Raw genomic sequence first — 6,000 nt, 5'->3', positions numbered from 1 at the left:
ACTGTGAGAGTATGTCTGATAGGTTACAACATCCAGATGGCATATGTTTCCTCATATAATTCCAGGTTTCTCTTCAGAAACCTGAATATATTGCTGAAGTAGGTTCAGTAGCTGTGCTTGTGAAAATGCATGGGATTCCGACACCATAGACTGAATTTGCACATATAGAGATAGAATATTTATTGTTACAGGCAGTGGTCTTCTGAATGGATTATGACCTTTATTCATCCACTTAATCATTATTTCCTGACAGTATTTACCATGAAATTTCTGTTTGATCAATAAACTTACCAAAACTGGATTTCCATCACTTGTAAGGTGGAACTTGCCAGGAGAAAAGTCAGCAATGCTTTTTTGTTCCTCAGAAGTACTAGACCTGCAAAGCAATCTGTGACAAGGTTTGGAATGACTATAAAGGTGCTCCCAATTGCTGTTTCCTAGCTTCATATTGAGTTATGCTTCCTTGTTTCTCAGGTCTAGTCATGCAGTGCAATCTGTGACCGAATTTGGAATGACTAGAAAGGTGCTTCCAGTCACTACATTTTCTAGCTTCACACTGAGTCAAGTCTGCAGTCTTACATTGTATGATCATCCTCCTACAGCTACAATCATATGACTGTTACATGAAAGGTTGGTTCTTGGGCTCTGTCTGATATTTGTTTGAAAAATGTCATTTAAATAATATTAAATGATGCACCAGCGTCTAAGATAATCAAACTTGGGTTTCTTCAATTTCAGCATGTACTGTGGATGGTGGCACGGATGAATTAATAAATTTACAGGAGTTAGTATTTTGTACAACCCTTCTCTTGTAGCTATTCTCTCATTGTGCCTTAACAAACAGTAGAAAATTCAGGATGGAATGTAACAATATTACAAAAAGGGTAGTTGCTACTCACACTGTAGCAGAGATGCTGAGTCGCAGACTGTCAGAAAGTGAGCTTTCGACCAACAAGGCCTTCATCATAAATAGACAACAAATATACAACATAAACACACACACACACACACACACACACACACACACACACACACACACACAAATGCAACTCACACACATGTGACCAGTCTCTGGATGCTGAGGCAGCTCACTTTCTGAAAGTGTTCTTGTTGTGCCTATCTGTGACTCAGCATCTCCGCTATATAGTGAGTAGCAACCATCCTTTTCATAATATTGTTGTGCCTTAACATTTTGGTTTTGTGGCCACAGCCCCTTGCTCTACCCATGGCTGACCTTCCAGGGCAATAGGTGGTTCAATTCAATTCAATTCAATTTTTATTATCACATAACATGCCTTATACAATCAAAGATTGTGACATAGGTGACTTGTCAGTTTTACACTATATACAACAATACTAAAAACAGACAATAAACTAATAATATATATGGTGTAACATCTTCAAAGAGGTATTTTAATTACAATTATAATGCATTGTTGCCATTCATGAAATCTTCTACACTATAGTAACATTTATCTTTCAGATATTTTTCCAGGTCTCTTTTGGTACCTTTTACATTTGGGTCATCCATATCTTTCCATATTTTATTTACAAATTTCATGCCCATATAGTATGGGGTTTTTTCATATGATTTTAAATGGTGGGTAGGTAACATGTAGCTCGTTCTATGTCTAGTATCCTATTGATGCAAGAAGAAGTTGCCCTAAAAAAGTTGTGGGTTTCTTTTCGTGAAAGTGAGAGTTTCATAGATGCATATGCTTGGAAGCTCATTAGATCCAGTTTTACAAATAAAAGTTTGCAGTGTTGCTTTGGTTTTGCTCCCACCATTGCTCGGATGATTCTTTTTTGTAGTCTAAAAGCTCTAAGTAAATTTGTTTTTTCAGACCCCCAGAAAATTATACTATACCTAATGACTGAAACAAAATATGCATTATATACAGTTTTTCTTACAGCTAAATCAGTAATACTACACAAGATATTCATAATATATACAAGGCTATTCAGTCGACCCAGTATGTTGTCCACATGGTGACTCCATAACAGGTTTTTATTGACTAACACGCCAAGGAATTTGACACAGTCTGCAGTCTCTAATTTTTTGTCCATATACCTTATTTCACTTATAGACTGTGCAGATTGTTTTGTGGTAAAATGAACAATTTCTGTTTTTGTAAAATTTAATGTCAAGTTATTGTTTTTGACCCATGCCTCCACTTCCCCAAGTGTTTGTACAATATGACGAATTAGGTCTACCTCATTTTTACAACAGACTACAGCTGTTGAGTCACCTGCATAGAGGATAGTATCAGACTGGACCTGACATGGCATATCATTAATGTGATATAGAAAAAGCAGTGACCCTAATATTGAACCTTGTGGAACACCTAATTGAGTGTTTTTCCAGCCAGAGAGTCGTTATTTGCAGTATGTTTTGCTAGTTTAACTATTTTGTCAAATGTTTTTTTGTATGTGCTTACAAACTTAAGAAATTGAGGACTTCGATTTACTTTTGCCTCCATATGCAGTTTCCTCTTAGTAGCACTAGACACTCTAATTCCTTTTGTTACCCAGGATCTACTTTTTTGGGACCTGGTCCTTACTGTTACAAGAGGGAAGCATTCACTGAATATACCCAAGAATTCAGTTAAAAAGTTGTTGTAATTGTCACTTGTAGAAGTGTGTTTGCTGACTGTCCACTTGGTTTGGCTTAGTTTTTTGCAAAATACTTCCACATTTTCTTGACTGAAATTCCTACATCTTTTTGTTGTGCAGACTGAATTTTGCTTCAGTAGTGATACAAATAGTGCTTTATGGTCTGATACTCCTAAATCTAGAAGAAACTTTTCTTTTACATAATAATTATAACTACTGACAATATTGTCAATACATGTTGCAGAGCTTGCTGTAATTCTTGTATACTGGTCAGAATTGAGATTTAGCCCATTTGTGGCTACCAGGTTCTTTAAGTGTGAAGAAAAATTGTCATCAGTCCTTACACCTATGTTGAAGTCAGCACATATAACCACTTTCTTGTACAGTTTCTCACATTTTAATTTATGTAGCAATGTATCAAACTTGTCTAAAAATACAGAGCTTATATGGTACCCAGGGGTGCGATATATGCTGATAATTAGTGTGTTATACTCTTTAAGTTCTATACAACAACTCTCAAATATACCTTCTTCATTCAGATGGCTAAAATTCTGTCTGATATCATAGTCTGCCGTGGAATGGACTAGTATACAAGAGCCTCCATACCCATTGGTCCTACAAAAGCTGGTAGCCAGTTTATACCCTGTAAGTTTATTTAGGAGATTGATATTTTCAGATTTTAGCCAATGTTCAATTACTTTCACAGATTGTTTCATACATTCTAGCAAAATTTCTATATCATAAAGCTTCCTGATCATTCCTTCAGACAGACCTCTGATGTTGAAGTGCATAACGAAATGACTACTGCATATATTATTAGGTAGAGGGTCTTTAAAACTAATTTGACTATAAAGTAATGGAACGTCCACCTTAGTGTTGACTGCTTGTTCTGGATTCATTGCATTGGGCCAAATTCGGAAAGAGCTGGCCCCCTTCATCAGTTTCCCTGTGTGCGAGCATCTGGATGATGAGTAGGTACAGTTTTCTTGACGATAATTTCAGTCTTTGCTGTATGTTCTGAGGCTGGTTCTGGCACCGTCACATCATCTGGACGTGATGTTCCTGTTTGAGCTGGTGCTGTGGCTGTGATTTTGAAATTGTTTTCCCGTTTATCCATTTCCTTGGTCGAAACTGGTTGCACAGCAATTGGTTTTCTTGCAACGTCGTCGACCTTTTTGTATTAATTTCGCTAGCATTTTGCCAACGTATGACTTGCCAGTGTTATTATAATGTAGTCCATGTTTCGTAAACAAATCTCTTGCATCTGGAAGATCAAAAAAATGTTACATTTTGTTGGGACTTGCATATTTTGTAGAACTGTCTGTTTACTTTTGCGAGCTCCAGATTTATGATGGAATTGTCTTGCAGGTCGTATCTGAGGGGCGAACTAGTAACTATGATGTTCAGAACTTTCAGATCAAGTAATGTAGTTTTTAAACACTGGGTCGCATGTTTACTCTCATTTCTGTATACATCATTACTTCCACCCATGATTATGACGGCATCATTCTTAGATAGCTCATTAAGTGAGTTGTTGCTCTTAATTATCTCAGTCAAAGGTGCACTGGGTTTTGTCATACCTGTTGCCATGAATAACATACTATATTCATTTATTTTTTCAGCAATTTTCTTGGCGTGGCTATCACCAAGTACAACAACTCGTCGTTTGATGTTCACTGGTTTATTTTTCGTATTAGATGTTTTCTTTGTTTACATTTAGTTTGCCAAAAGATGAGATGCAACACAATTAGTATTACCTAGCCCCTCTGTAATAACTGAGGTTTGATTTCTCCAGTCAATGTTATTCAATGGCAATGGTTGGCTTAGCACTCGGAATTTGATAGCCTGGGTTGTACCATCACTTGTGTGTCTGGTTTTTGCGTTGATTCCTGTTATTACTATTGTCTCCATACTGCTTGTTATTATCACCATTGTTTGCATATTGACTATGCAACGTTCTTAGTTGGTTATCATTTCTGTTTCCCCTGTAGTTTTCAATTCCACTGAACCCTTGATTATTTGACATACCTGATCCAACAGACTTACTGAGAACCTGCTATTGCTTCCACATCTTCATACAGGAGATAAATAATGTCTAGCACTAACAGGGTATCTTTGAGATTGGATTTAATTGCATGAATCAACTTCTCTCTCATTTCAGCTGGCAACTTTGCCTTTAATACCCACAAGATATCTCAGTGTGAGACATGTTCATCCCAGTTATCTGTACACTATGTCTAGTTTTTATAGAGCCTCCAAGCAATCCTCTCTTTATTCATGACAATGCAATAGGAACCAAAGATGGCAGCCATATGTACAATTGCGCGCAGTGCAAACAATCACTAATGCTTCTGTTACCTTGTCACTGGCTGTTACATCAAGAGGTAGATTGCCTTGTTCTTCTTCCTCCAGGTTTCTGAAAAGTAAATGACTGCTGGGAATATCACTGTGTTATAGATTCTCATCCTAGTGTTTGCTGATATTGATTTTGAACTGAGCATCTCCCTGAGGGAGTACATGCATTTCATTCCCACAGCTATTCTTTCCTTGATGTCCATTGTTATGCTGTTGTCACTGATGAACCAAGATCCCCAGTATTTGAACTGGTGAACCCTCTTGAACCTCATGACATTTACAATAATCATCGTTTTTGTTGACTCCATGCAAGAAATTAAATAAATTAATTAATAAATAAACATCAGTCTCAAGAAATACTTCCTGCTCTTGTTTTCTTCCTAACAGCATGGATTCCACTTTTTCTTCATCCATCTTTAGTTGGATAGTTGTCCATTTTCTAGTACATTTCATTCAACTCATGGCTTGATTCACTTAGTGGTACTACATCATCTGCATACATGAGACAATTTAAATTACCATCCATTTGTACTCCAGCCCACAACTTTTACCTAGAGTCTCTTCATACATTCTCTAAGATGACACTGAACAGAACACATGTGATAGCATCCCCTTGTCTGAGAACTGTCTCACTCTCGAATCTATGTGGTGTGACCCCTCAGAAATTCACTACTGCCCTTGACCAATCCGTACAAATTTGCACCATTCTCACTAGTTTCTCAGGGATTCTTAACTCACACAGTACATTGTAGAGGCTAGTTCTGGGTCTGCTGTTGTATACAAATTGAAGACAATGAATAGACTGTAGACATCTTTATCATGTTCTAAGTGTTTGTTGTCTTAGAGTGAAAATGTCATCTGTTGTCAATCGATTTGGTCAAAAGCCAACTTGGTATTCCTGTATGTTGTTCTCTCTCAATGGCTGTAATTTTCTGAGGATAGTGGTTGACAGTACCTTGTAGGTTACATTCAGCGAGCTGATACCTCTGTTGTTACCACATTCCATTTTACTTCCTTTCTTGTATATCAGGT

Source organism: Schistocerca piceifrons, chromosome 4, assembly GCF_021461385.2.
Source record: "Schistocerca piceifrons isolate TAMUIC-IGC-003096 chromosome 4, iqSchPice1.1, whole genome shotgun sequence".
NCBI lineage: Eukaryota > Metazoa > Arthropoda > Insecta > Orthoptera > Acrididae > Schistocerca > Schistocerca piceifrons.
This window is presented reverse-complemented; position numbering follows the sequence as displayed.